The sequence below is a fragment of the Capsicum annuum genome, chromosome 2 (genome assembly GCF_002878395.1).
Source record: "Capsicum annuum cultivar UCD-10X-F1 chromosome 2, UCD10Xv1.1, whole genome shotgun sequence".
NCBI lineage: Eukaryota > Viridiplantae > Streptophyta > Magnoliopsida > Solanales > Solanaceae > Capsicum > Capsicum annuum.
Window position 1 is genome coordinate 46,634,848 of NC_061112.1, and position 15,574 is coordinate 46,650,421.

Below are 15,574 nucleotides of genomic sequence, written 5' to 3' on the forward strand. Positions count from 1 at the left end.
CATTATGGTTGGTAGTGGAAATACACCATGTAGATTGATTTTGGAAATACTCATTTTGTATGGTCGTGAACATTAAATCATCATTCTTATGTCATTATATGCATCATTTCACTTGTTTATTTTATTGTTTTATATTTACTTATTGTCATGTATGTGTACTTGATTTGTGTTGTATGTTATGGATGTGCTTTAGAAATACTGAAATACTGAGAATATTGAAAACACGAAGGGTGTGTGCCAACTTCAAGGTTGTGTGTCAAACTCAAGGTTGTGTGCCAACCTTATGCATCCTTATCATTATCCTCATCATCATCATTATTATCATCATCATATACATTGCACTTGCTTTATTTTGTTTATGTTATTCTTGTATTATTATATTGACTCATCATCTATCTATTCGTTCTATATCTTGACTTGTTCATGTCTAATTAATCTATCATCCTTTATTTGTAATCGACGATCTTGATTATACATGATCCTTTTTTATTCTACATAAATGTGATATTATTTGTATTTGTATCCCTATCTGGAGTGTTTTTGTATATGTGTGGATATTGTCTAACTGTTAGTACAAGCGGTGTGGCCTACCATTGTGGGACATTTTCTGATTACAGGTGATGTGTACTTAGTGTATATTTTATATGCTTTATTTACTACTTTGCTTGGTTAGCCTATGATACCTACTGAGTACAAGTGAACCGTATTCACGCCTATTGTGCCCTTTTGGTGCAGGTCCTATCTTGAATGTGCCTTAGATTTGTTGATTTCGAGTGCCTTCGGATTTACTCAAGGTAGAGATTGGACATTCATGCGGCCGGAGTTCACCTCTATCTTTCTATAATACTTATGTCTTTATTTGTATTTGGAGATATATGTTGACCTTGTGTGGGTATTTCTAATGTATTGACTTATGATTGTATTACTAGTTCTTATACTGTTGGCAAAAAATTTTGGGAGTTATGGTTGTTTTGTTGATTATATTCCTTCTGCATTTATCATAATTGTGTGGTTTGACTTCGTTCTACAAGTCTTACCTTAGGGGTATTTCTATCTTTTTTCCTATGTATATCAGTTTGAGTGATTGGCTTACTTGTTATGGTACGCCGTGATAAGTGTCATCATGATCCTTGATTTTTGAATTATGACAAAATCCTACAAGGTAAGTCGTGGTTTTACTCTCTTGAGAAAGGAGGTTTTCACGTAAATATTGTGTGTGCATTATTTTCTTGTGTTGTACTTTCAATTTACTCTTGTTCATTACTGTATACGTTGGGTAGGGACCAGGTCCCTAGAGAAAAATGAACAAAATGTATCATCCAAGTTTGATTTTAAATATTGGTGAAACTTAACCAAGCTTAAGGGTCAAATCCACTTAAAAAATTAATGAAGTTAATTGGAGACTCAATTAATATTTTTGAAAGTTCTTTCTTTTAAGAAAAATACAAATCAATCTATAAATATATTTTTAATAAAAATCAGTTTTTCAAAAATCAAAACTCCCCTCTCTCTCCTCTCTCTCCTCTCTCTCAAAAGAAACCACCCAATAATTGTTGCAAACCATCGACAACAAAGCGACGTGATCTTCAATCTCCGACGACTTTCAACCTCCGGTGACAATAGTTTCGAGTTCTTAATCGTTCCTTTTTGACTTTCAACCAATAATTTTTTTTCTCTTCACATGTAAAAGCTTCTCTTTTTTTTATTTTTTCTAAAAACAAGGGACTTTTTAGTTATGAAGAAAAATAAGAACTTGAGTAAACTTTTCTTCTAGTATGGATTAATAATTTTAGTATATGATGCTTAAAAATGAAACAAAAATTCAAGAAAATCCTAATTTATGGTATTTATTCTCTTAATATGGTGGTTAATGTAAATGTGGCATATTTTATGAGTGAAATAGAATTTTTTGTTGTTGTTGTAGTTTTTATTCTTGAATATTACTGTAAAAATAGTGAAACTTGAATTTTAATTTTTTTTCAAAGATGTCTATTGTGATCAAATCCAATAACTGTTGATTTAGTTGGTTTAAGCTAACACTTACATAAACAACTGTTGATTTGTTGATGTTTATTGTATTTTTTGGAGTTTGTTGGTGTTGTTGAGTGTGTTGTTGTTAGGGTGTGTAGGTGTTAGTAGTGGTGTTGGTGATGTTAGTGGTATTGATTTATTTGTGTTATTGTTGATGTTGGTATATTAGTGAATGTTGGTGTTGTTGGTGTTGTTGTATTGATAAATATTGATGTTAGTGTATTTATAAGTGATAGTATTATTGTTGGTGTTCTTGTTGATCTATGTATGTATTTATGTGGTACATATATTGTTAATATAAATAAATCTTGCTATAAATTTGATTTTTTTTTTCAACGGATGACTCATTTATTGCAATAATGGTTCATCTGTTGGAAAAAGCCTAACAATTATTTAAACAGATAACTCATCTGTTGCAATAGATGAGTCATTTATTGGATAGACCCATAACAGTTATTCCAACAGCTGATTGTCAAGACTATTTTTTATTTCTTCCAACAAATCACTCATCTGTTGCAACGGATGAGTCATCTGTTGGAAAAAATCAAAATAGTACTGGGTATACTATTTTGATTTCATCCAATAGACTATCCATCTATTGCAACAGATGATTGATCTGCTGGAAGAAATAAAAACAACTTCAATATTGTTTTGATTTCTTCCAACAATGACTTATCTGTTGCAATAGATGAGTGATCTATTTAAAGAAATTAAAATAGTTTCAATACTATTTTGATTTCTTTCAATAAATGAATAGTTTGTTGCAACAAATGAATAATCTGTTGGATTAAATCAAACTAGTATACCTTACTATTTTCATTTCTTTCGACAAATAACTCATTAGTTGAACGAAATCAAATAATATTAAAATTATTTTTATTTCTTTCAACAGATCACTCATCCGTTGTAATAGATGACTGATATGTTGGAACTATTATTTTGCTGTGTTATACTTGTTAGATTTACTGTTATCATTTTCTTAATGATGCATAAATCAATTATAATCTTTTTTATATTTTTTTCGTATTTGTGGATAAAATGACTTCCAAAAGAAAAAGAAGTAAATCAACTCCAAAGAAAGAAAGAAGTAAAGTAGCTAGACTACATTCACCACTAGATGAGCTTATTGTACAAGCTATAGAAGTAGAAGTCCCTTTCTAATCAACTCTAGATATAGAAAAAAGAAGGAAAAAATGAATAAGAATGAAGTAGAAAGAAGTAAGAAAATCTGAAGATTTAAATAAAAATAAATAAAGAGATGAGGAAAGTGAAGGGGACGAGGAAAGTGGGAGAGAAGAAAAAGATGAAGAGAAAAGTGATAAAAATGAAAAGGAAGTAGATGTAGATAAAGAAGGAGATAGAAAAGATGATGGAGTAGAAAAATATGATAAGAATAATGAAGGAGAAAAAGAAGAACATTGTAACGCCCCGAAATCTAGTTCCCGGGATGCCACACGGTGCCTCAAACTACAAGTAGTCCTGAGCTAACCCTAGCTGCTTTCTACTAATCAGAGTCTCATAAATGGATAAATATAAGCATAAAATCAAAATGAGTATGGAAAATCTATCTGAATTATCTAGACATATCTCAACGTGCAAATCTCAATAGTCCGATAAAACAAATACTAAAAATATCTGAATATGACATCTGAAATCTAAGTCTGAATCTAATAATCCGACAAGCCTCTAATGACTAAATCTAAAGAGTCACTAGGACAGGCCCCAGTTAACTCAACTGTCTGAAATAAGAAATGACACATCACTATTAAACCTAGAAATCTGAATAGCATAAGTCCCCGAACTATGAGGACTCTCCAACTGTAGGGATGTAGATGAAGTACTCGAAAGTCACTGTCACTGCTGAGACTGAGCACCTGAACCTACATTATGAGACAATGTAGGGCATATACATATATGTGGATTAGTACTTTGAGGATGTACTGAGTATATGGGGGTGCATGCATTACGTAAAAACAATATCTCATAATCATCACAGTTTATACGATCGTGCATGCTAAATGTAAATGACTCACATAGCTTGAGAAATCTAAAATCTAAAAATATAGATCATGAATAGTAAAACATAAAATCTGAATCTGTGAGCCATTACACTTAGCTCTAAAATATACATTCTCTTCTTCGTTCTCAAGTCATGTAAACCTAGATGAAATCTGAAACTCATTCTGCATAGTAAATACTCTATCTCAAGACTTTAAATAATTAAACTGTTTCAAGAGCGGGGGAAATTTTGGGAGGTTCTTCTAACCGAAATGTACACCATGAGAGCATCCATAGTGTCCCACGACAGTCCCCGTAAGGTTAGGGTTGTTCTACCCTTGCCATCAAAATTGAACAATCCATCTCAGTGATCACATTCTCAGTCATCCACATATATTGAAAATAAATATCTCAACCTATGGTGGCACGTAGTTCTGGGGTATGAAACCGTAGTAACCTATACAACTCGGTGCTAAATACTACTCCCAATCTCATGCTCAAAGTCTCAAGAAAATCCACTTTAAAATAATCTCATGGTTTATAATGAAAACAACTATAAAATTTGTAATCTCAATCTACAAAGTAGACTTTCAAATCTAGTGAGACCAAAAGGTCAAATCTTTCTCAAAAATCATAGGGTGCTTATGCAAAACAATTCTCAAAATAACAATCTCAAATAGGGCTTAGTGACCCATATGTCAATCTCATGTTAAAACATCTCAAAACTCATGCTTGATAACATAAACATTTATAAATCAACTCAAAATCTGGAAATTTCAACAATAAGTATAATAATATCAACATTCTCATTTAATTCATCTTCTAAAACATTGAAAATCAAAATCTCATGCATAGCAATATTGGGCATAACCCACATTTCAAATTCATAGGAAAACATGTAAAATCATATATCCTTGTAATTATAAACAAGTTTTGGGCACAAGGACGAAAGGATTGTCTTTGTTCATAACCCCACATGCCTTAAATGATGAACTAGGTGAACAAGCTTGCTTTTAAGGATCTATTTCCACTCTTGAATGAGGGTTCTTAAAGCTCTTGGAAGCCGAACCTTGAATCTTGAAGAAATTTGGGAAAACAACGGTGAAATCTTGAGATTCTTGATGTTGAAGGTTGAAACCTAGGGTTTTGGATGAGAGTAATTTTGATGAAACTTAGTATATAATGCTTCTACAAGGCTTTAATCATGTGTTTTGATGGATTGGGAATGGGAAAAGGGACTATTTCCCCTTAATGACGCGAAGATGGAAGCTAAAAAATCCAGGTGAGTGCAGTGGAGCGTTCGCCGTATGCTCTGGCCCTCCGGACTGGAGCGTGCGCCGCATGCTCTGGTCCTCCAAAATGGAGTGTGCACCGCATGCTCTATCGTACTATGCCAGGGGTGGACTATATCATGCGACGCATGTAAATTGCATGATGCTACTGGTTTGGGCATCCAAACATGCCCTAAACGGGGTTCAAAAATTTTGAAACTCACCCACGATGTACTATTAACTTTCCCCCATCATGAATCAACAAAAAATCAACCATCAAAGGTCGGGAAGGTCGTCAAATAAATCCTCAATGTTTGAAGGTCTTAAAAATGACTAAGTCCTAACACTTACTAAATTTATAAGTGTGAGATCTCTCTTGACATGCTCAAAAGGACTTAGACAACGAGGAAATTTTGGTAGGTCTTACAATATCTCCCCTTGAAAATATTCATCCTTAAATAAAGCTAGTTAAGCTAAGAATCTTGAGGAATCTGAGGATACATGATAGCATGCACAACTGAATTAATATTGCTAAACTGATTCTAAACTATTCAGAGCTTTCGGGTTAATCTGCGACAGCATAAACTTATAATAAGAATATCTATATAGTTGAATCTCTGATTAGAAAGTAACTGAATCAAGGAAGAGTAGTACCTTCGGCTAAAATTGAGGTTGCGGAGAAAAGATGAGGGTACTTGGCTCGCATATCAGCTTTGGCTTCCCAAGTAGCGCCCTCAACTGACAGATTCCTCCAAAGAACTTTGACTAAGGAAACTTCTTTGTTCCTTAGTCTATGAATCTGATGATCTAAAATCTCAACTAGAATCTCTTCATATGAAAGTCTGTTCTGAATACCCGAGGTTTTTAAAGGAATTACGATCGTGGAGTCATCAACGCACTTCTTAAGCATAAAGACGTGGAATACGGGATGAACGGCTGACAAATCTGCGGGTAACTCAATCTTATAAGCTACTTTCCCAACACGTCTCAGAATTCTATAAGGGCCAACATAATGGGAACTAAACTTTCCCTTTTTGCCAAATTTCTTCACCCCTTTCATGGGTGAAATTTTTAGATACACTAAATCATCAACGTCAAACTCAAGATCTCTTCTCCTCACATCTGCATATGATTTCTAATGACTCTGGTTGTTTTCAACCTCTTCCTAATCAACTTGACTTTCTCCATAGTTTCAAACACTGCATCTAGCCCAAGAAAAGCGACCTCACCCACCTCAAACCAACCTATGAGTGATCTACATCTCCTCCCATAAAGAGCCTCAAACGAGGCCACCTGGATGCTAGAATGATAACTATTATTATAAGCAAACTCAATCAATGGCAAATGCACATCCCAACTACCCTTGAAATCAAGACCACATACCCTCAACATATCTTCTAAAGTCTAGATGGTCCTCTCTTCCTGACCATCTGTCTGAGGGTGAAAAGAGAAACTAAAATAAATATGGGTACCAAGACCCTTCTGAAAAGATCTCCAAAATTAGGAAGTAAACTGAGTACCCTTATCTGAGATGATAGACAAGGGAACTCCATGCAACCTGACTAACTCTCGGATATACAACTTTGCATAATCTTCAGCTATATAAGACGTATACACTTGCAAGAAATGCACTGACTTAGTCAACCTATCTATAACAACCCAAATCAAATCATGATGCCGACGTAAAAGGGGTAAACCAGTCACAAAGTCCATATTCATCTCCTCCCACTTCCAAATGGGGATACCATACTCTTGCAACGTACCACCGGGTCTTTGGTGCTCTACCTTAACCTATTGACAAGTTGCATATTTTGCTACAAACTCTGCTATCTCCTTCTTCATACCACTCCACCAATAGATTTCCAGCAAGTCGCAATACATCTTAGTAGCGTCTGGATGAATGGAATATCGCGCACCATGTGCCTCAGCCATAATCCTCTGCCTCAAATCATCAACACAAGAAACACACAGTCTATTCTGATATCTCAACACACCATCTCTCCCTTGGGAGAAAACCTCCACCTTTTGGTCTTTAACTGACTTCTTCAGTTTGACCAAACTAGAATCCATGTCCTGTTTCTCTTTCACTTCTGAAACTAAGGAAGATTCGAAACTACTCTAACCAAAACATTCCTCTCAGCTGAATCAAGCAACCTAACACCCAGTCTATCCAAAAGATGAAATTCATGAGCTTTCTTATCTTTCTCCATATTAGCAACACTGCCCATAGAAAACCTGCTAAGGGCATCTGCCACTACATTGGCCTTGCCCGAATGATACAAGACACTTATACCGTAATCTTTTAACAACTGTAACCATCTTCTCTGATGAAAATTCAACTCTCTCTTAGTGAACACATATTGCAAACTTCTGTGGTCCATAAAGACATCAACATAAACACCATATAGATAGTGTCTCCAGATTTTCAAAGCAAAAACTACAGCAGCTAATTCAAGATCATGGGTTGGGTAATTCTTTTCATGCGACTTCAACTGTCTAGAGGCATAGGCTATGACCTTACCTCTTTGCATCAGCACACACCCCAAACCAACTCTAGAGGCAACATAATACACCACAAAACCATCTGTACCATCGGGTAAAGCTAACACTGGGGATGATGTGAGTCGAGTCTTCAACTCCTGAAAACTCTTTTCACAGGAATCTAACCACAGAAACTTAACTTTTTTTTGGTCAATCTATACATAAGGGATGCAATGGATGAGAAACCTTCAAAAAAACGGTGGTAATAGCTAGCTAGACCCAAGAATCTTCTAATGTCTATTGGAGAGATAGGTCTAGGCTAATTTATTATGGCTTCTATCTTTTGGGGATCAACTCTAATGCCTTCAGCGGAAACAATATGACTTAGAAAGGCTACTTAACTTAGCCAAAATTCACACTTATTGAATTTGGAAAATAATTGATGATCTCTAAGAGTTTGCAGGACAATTCTAAGATGATCTGCATGGTCATTCTCACTATGAGAATACACAAGGATATCATCTATGAATATTATGACAAACATATCTAGATACTATTTGAACACTCGATTCATGAGGTCCGTGAAATCTGCTGAAGCATTGGTTAGCCCGAAAGACATAACTAGAAACTCAAAATGACCATAGCGGGTTCTGAAGGCTGTTTTTGGAATATCACACTCCCTTACTTTAAGCTGATGAAAGTCGGATCTAAGGTCTATCTTTGAAAAATAACTTATACCTTGCAATGTATCAAACAAGTCATCAATTCTAGGAAGAGGGTATTTGTTCTTGATTGTAACCTTATTTAGTTGATGATAATCAATGTACATACACAAAGAGCCATCTTTCTTTCGCACAAATAGGATGGGAGCACCCCATAGAGAAATGCTAGGCCTTATAAAACCTTTATCTAAGAGATCTTTGAGTTTCTCTTTCAACTCCTTAAGCGCTGTGGGAGCCATTCGGCATGGAGGAATAGAAATAGGCTGAGTATCGAGAAAAAGGTCAATCCAGAATTCTATCTCTCTATTGGGAGGTACCCCTGGGAGATATTATAGAAAAACAATGGGAAACTCATTAACTATATTGACTGACTGAATAGTTGGAGCCTCAGACTTGTTTCCTTAACTCTAACTAGATGATAAATGCCACCTTTGGAAATCAACTTTCTGGCCTTAAGATAGGATATAAAATGACTCTTGGAAGATACTGAATTACCAAACCACTCGAAAATTGGATTATCTGGAAACTAAAACTTCACCACACGAGTGCGACAATCTATGTTTGCATAATAAGAATGGAGCCAATCCATCCAAGAATAAGAACAAAATCAACCATATCCAATTCTATTAAGTCTGCCAGCATGACTCTATGAAGAACTATGATAGGACACTTTTTGTCAACCTACTTAGCAACAACTGACTCACCTATTGGGGTGGAAACCAAGAAAGGTTCAGGGATATTTACAGGACTCATCTCAAAATTCACAGTAACTAGCGGAGTCACATAAGAGAAACTCGACCCAGGGTCTAACAATACATAAACATCAAAATAAAAAACACGAAGCATACCAGTAACAACATCTAGAGAATTCTCCTGATCCTGATGGGATGGTAAAGCATAGAACCTATTCTAGCACTGACCGCTACCAGTACTAGATGATGTACCCTAAGGAGGGGCTGGGCGGCTTAAAGGAGCTGGTGCACTGTTAGCCTGAGTCTGAGAATGAACATCTATATTTCTCCGTCTAGCATTCGGGCAATCCCTAATATTATGACCCTCCTGGCCAAAAACATAACACCTTCTCTGACCCCACAAACACTTACCTCCATTATATCTACCACACTTTGCACATGGAATATTAGGCTTCCCACTCACACAATTCTAAGATCTGTGCATAAAAGACTTACCCCACTACTCCTGTCTGTTTTTGGGTGAAGGTGCAGTCATAGATGACCGATTCTAAAACTGCAAATGATTTCCTTCTCCGAACCTATTCTGACCAAAATCAAACTGCCCTGTTCTAGCCCTCTTACTGACTCTCTCTCTCTCTCTTCTTAGTTTTTCTTACCTTAATGTGCTGAGCGTGCATCATCAATCTAGACAGATCCATGTATCTGTTGAGTATAGCAGTTCTACACTCCTTAACTACCAACCTAGACTCACCAGTCACAAACTTACTCATGCTCGATCTAGAGTCAGCCATCTGATCAAGGGCTTACTTAGATAACTAGTTGAACTTAAGGCAATACTATTTCACTATCATGGAGCCTTGCCTCAGGTTTATACACTCTTCTATCTTATCTTCCCTCATCTCAAGTGGGAAAAAATTATCTAAGAATGCATCTTGAAACACCTGCCAAGTCATATGAGTTGTAACCTCCCCTCTACCCTTTTTCCATATCATCACCCAATCACGAGCAACATCCTTCAGCCTATAGAATGCAAAATCTACACTCTCTTTTTCAAAAATATGCATAATCTAGGTGATCTTCTTCACCTCATCAATATACAGTTGTGGTTCCTCATCTGCTTTTGACCCAAAAATTCTGGAGGGTTCATTCTTATAAAGTCTCTAATTCTGGATGCAGCTAAATCTCTATCTTACCGAGGTGGGTATATAGTCTGACGGTTACCCTGAACATTAGCTGTCACAGCTTGGGCGAGCGCCTGAAAAGCTACCCGAAATTCTGTATATGACACATTCCCATTCAAGGGATCTGTAGCCTAAGGTGGCTGGTTATCATTTCTATGGGCATTGGCTCTGCGAGGAGGAATATTCTATCATAAAATAGCACGAGTTAATAACAGATAGAGAAAACTGTAAGCACGATAGATTAGGAAAAAAAAAGAGGATTTTTCCTAAAATGCTTCATAGCTTCTTGATCATAGATGTTGCGCTCTTCACACCAAAGATCAAGACTCTATGTAACACGACTTTTCAGACTCTCTAGGACTATCTAAACCTTATGCTCTGAAACCAAGTTTGTAACACCTCAAAATCTAGTTCCTGGGATGCCATACGGTGCCCCAAACTATAAGTAGTCCTAAGCTAACCCTGGCTGCTTTCTACTAATCTGAGTCTCATAAAGGGATAAATATAAGCATGAAATCATAATTAGTATGGAAAATCTATCTGAATTATCTAAACATATCTCAAAGTGCAAATATCAATAGTCTGATAAAACAAATACTAAAAATATCTTAATATGACATATGAAGTCTAAGTCTAAATCTAATAGTCTGACAAGTCTCTAATAACTAAATCTAGAGAGTCACTGGGACAGGCCCCAGCTAACTCAACTTTTTGAAATAAGAAATGGCACATCTACTATTAAAGCTAGAAATCTAAATAGCATAAGTCCCCAAACTATGAGGACTCAACAACTACAGGGATGTAGATGAGGTACTCAAAAGTCACTGTCGCTGCTGAGACTGAGCACCTGAACCTACATTATGAGACAATGTAGCACATAGACATATATGTGGATTATTACTTTGAGGATGTACTGAGTATATGGGGGTGCATGCATTAAGTAAAAACAATATCTCATAATCATCACAGTTTATATGATCGTGCATGCTAAATGTAAATGACTCACATAGCTTGAGAAATATAAAATCTAAAAATATAGATCATGAATAGTAAAACATAAAATCTGAATCGTATGAGCCATTACACTTAGTTCTAAAATCAACATTCTCTTCTTCGTTTTCAAGTCATCTAAAGCTAGATGAAATCTGAAACTCATTCAGCATAGTAAATACTCTATCTTAAGACTTTAAATAATTAAAATATTTCAAGAGTGGGGGACATTTTGGGAGGTTCTTCTAACCGACATGTACACCATGTGAGCATCCATAGTGTCTCATGACTAGCCCCCTTAAGTTTAGAGCTATTCTATCCTTACTATCGAAATAGAACAATCTATCTCAGTGATCACAATCTCAGTCATCCACGTATAGTGGGAATAAATATCTCAACCTATGGTGGTACGTAGTTCTGGGTTATGAAACCGTAGTAACCTATACAACTTGGATCTAAATACTACTCCAAATCTCATGCTCAGAATCTCAAGAAAATCCACTTTAAAATAATCTCATGTTTTATAATGAAACCAACTATAAAATTTGTAATCTCAATCTGCAAAGTGGACTTTCAAATCTAGTGAGACCAAAAGGTCAAATCTTTCTCAATAATCTTTCTCAATAATCATAGGGTGCTTATGCATAACAATTCTCAAAATAACAATCTCAAATAGGGCTTAGTGACCCATATGTCAATCTCATATTAAAATACCTCAAACTCATGCTTAATAACATAAACCTTTATAAATCAACTCAAAATTTGGAAATTTCAGCAATAAGCATAATAATATCAACATACTCATGTAATTTATCTTCTAAAACATTGAAAATCTCAAAATCCCATGCATAGAAATATTGGGCATAACCCACATTTCAAATTAATAGGAAAACATGTAAAATCATATATCCTTGTAATTAAAAATAAGTTTTGGGCACAAGAACGAAAGGATTGTCCTTATTCATAACCTCACATACCTTAAATATGAACTAGGTGAACAAACTTGCTTTTTGGGACTCTATTGGCACTCTTGAATGAGGGTTCTTGAAGCTCTTGGAATGGGAACCTTGAATCTTGAAGAAATTTGGAAAAACAACAGTGAAATATTGAGATTCTTGATGTTGAAGGTTGAAGCCTAGGGTTTTGGATGAGAGTAATTTTGATGAAACTTAGCATATAATGCTTCTAAAAGGCTTTAATCATGGGTTTTGACGAATTGCAAATCGGAAAAAGGATCATTTTTCCCTTAATGACGTAGAGCTGGAAGCTGAAAAATCTAGGTAGGTGCAGTGGAGTGTGCGTCGCATGCTTTAGTCCTCTGGACTGGAGCATGCGTCGCATGCTCTATCGCACGATGCCCGGGGTGAACTGGATCATGTGACGCGTGCAAATCGAATGATGCTACTGGTTTAGGCATCCAAACATGCCCTAAACGAGGTCCAAAATTTTTGAAACTCACCCGAGTGTACTATTAACTTACCCCATCATGAATCAACAAAAAAATCAACCATCGAAGGTCGGGAAGGTCATCAAATAAATCCTCAAAGTTTGAAGGTCTTAAAAATGACGAAGTCCCAACACTTAGATAAATTTCTAAGTGTGAGATCTCTCTTGACATGCTCAAAGGGACTTAGACAACAAGAAAATTTTACTGGATCTTACAAAGATGATATGCTTAATTACTGTAGAGGTAAGAGACCCTATCCAGGTGCCTTATTCTGAACAGGTGCTCGAGGAATTTTGATTGTGATAAATCTTGACAAAAAACTTTGTGACTCTTGAGATAATCATCGAGGAAGGAGTCATGAATGTGTATGATGAAAATATTTCGATCTTTGAAGAAGGGGATTTCTTATGTCTAATGGAACGCCTGCTGGAGTTGTTTTTCAAATTGTTCAACTAAAGTAGCATGTTTGATCACTTGCTAGAAAAATTGCTCAATGAAAAATGAGATTTTAATGAGAGAATATCAAATCTTGCCAAAAATAAAATTGGTAATGCATGCGCGTCATATTCACTTGCCTTCGTAGAGTATTTGATAATCGTAATCAATTTGACAACTTCAAATACTTTCATGTGTGATAATTCTGTTAAAATGATGCAAGGTCTATGGAGTGTTGGTGTAGTATGCCCTGAACGGCGAAGTGAAGGCTCGCGAGTAAACAGCAAGCAGCAAGCAAGAGCTTCTCAGCCCCCTAACCTTTCTCCTTTTTTAGAATACTTCTTATTTATTTCAGGTAAGCTTTAAAGTTGGTTGCTTTGCTATACTATACTAGTAGTAGAGCGCTCGCTCTTGACTAATATAATAGAAAGTAAAGGGACTCTATTATAATCTTATGAATATAAAGATCTCAAAATGAAAGAACGAGCTCTTTTGCTCGCCCCTATCTCTAAAGGGGCGTAAGCACTTCACTCGCTAAGGGATGGGCTTCATTCACTTGCATTCCTGCTAGCACTACAAAAAGCTCCGGGCGCTTTGCTTTACTTTATTTTTTATAAAAAAAAAAGACCAAATAAGAGTGAAAAACAAGGGCAAGCGATAGAAAGAATAGTCCCTCGTGCGAACTACTACTAGTAGAAAATGGTGAGACCGTTAGTGAAAGAAAGACCAAGGGGGATCCTACCCGTCAGGAGAAGGAGGAGTCAGTTTTCTTTGAAGATCGAGGAACGTAGTGTCGGACAATTAGGAGTTTAGAGCCCTAGTTAAATAATTTATAATTTGTGATGACTTTTATTTTTATATAATTGTGGGTTTTGATGACATAACAATTTTTATATGTCATGTTTTTATTGAATTATTTTATGTAATTTTATGATGTCTTGAATTTATTTTTTGTTATGAATTTTATTTTAATTGATGTCTAGTAATTGTCATAAATATTATTTTATCCTTAGATTTGAAAAATGTTAGATTATTGCTGAAAATGAATTACTAAGTTCAAATATTACAATAGATGCATTATTTGTTGAAACATATAACTCGTATGTTGAAAATAATCAAACAGATACAAATATCTGATGCGACAAATGACTAACATGTTGCAATAAATGACTCACCTATTGAAAATAATCAAACATATATAGATATTTATGACAATAGATGTATTATTTGTTGTAATAGATGGCTCATGTGTTAAAAATAATCAAACAGATACAGATATTTGTTACAATAGACAATTAACCCGTTTCAACAGATGACCCACCTATTGAAAATTATTTTTAAAATATAAATATTTGTTCCAACGGATACTCATCTGTTGAAAATTATCAAACAAATATAGACACCTATTGCAACAGATGAATCATCTTTTGAAAATTATCAAACAGACAGATTAATAATCTATTGCAATAGATGATCCATTTGTTGAGAATTATCAAACAAATATAGACATCAATTGCAACAGGTTATTATTTGTTAAAATAGGCTATACACTTAGGTGACAATGTAATTCATTGAGATTGTAACTGAGATTATAAATTAAAAGTTAATTATGGCTAAATTAATTTTTTTTATTACTAATCATGATTTAATATGAAATATTTTACATCAAATTAGTATATTGATCACTCTATTTAGGATGAATACACTTAGTTGATCATTTAATTACTATGTAATTTATTGAAACTATAATTGAACTAATAAATTAAAAAGAAAATTATAGTTAAATCAATTTATTTATTACTAAGTATGATTTAATATGAACCACTTCTCAAAAATTAGTCAATTGATCACTCTATTTAGGACAAATACGCTTAGTTGATCATGCAATTACTATGTATTTCATTGAAATTGTAATTGAACTTATAAATTAAAAATTAATTATTGTTAAATTAATTTATTTATTACTAATCATGTTTAAAGGTGGAGCATTTCTTATCAAATTAGTCATTGCTCAATCTATTTAGGACGAATACGCTTAGTTGATAATGAAATTACTATGTAATTCATTGAGATTGTAATTGAACTTATAATTAAAAGTTAATTACAGTTAAATCAATTTATTTATTACTAATCATGATTTAATATGACGAATTTCAAATCAAACAATTGATCAATTTATTTAGGAAGAATGCACTAAGTTGATCATGTAATTCATTGAGATTATAATTAAATTCATAAATTAAAAAGCTAATTATAGTTAAATCAATTTATTTATTACTAACCATGATTTAATATGAATCAGTTTACATCAAATTAGTCAATTGAT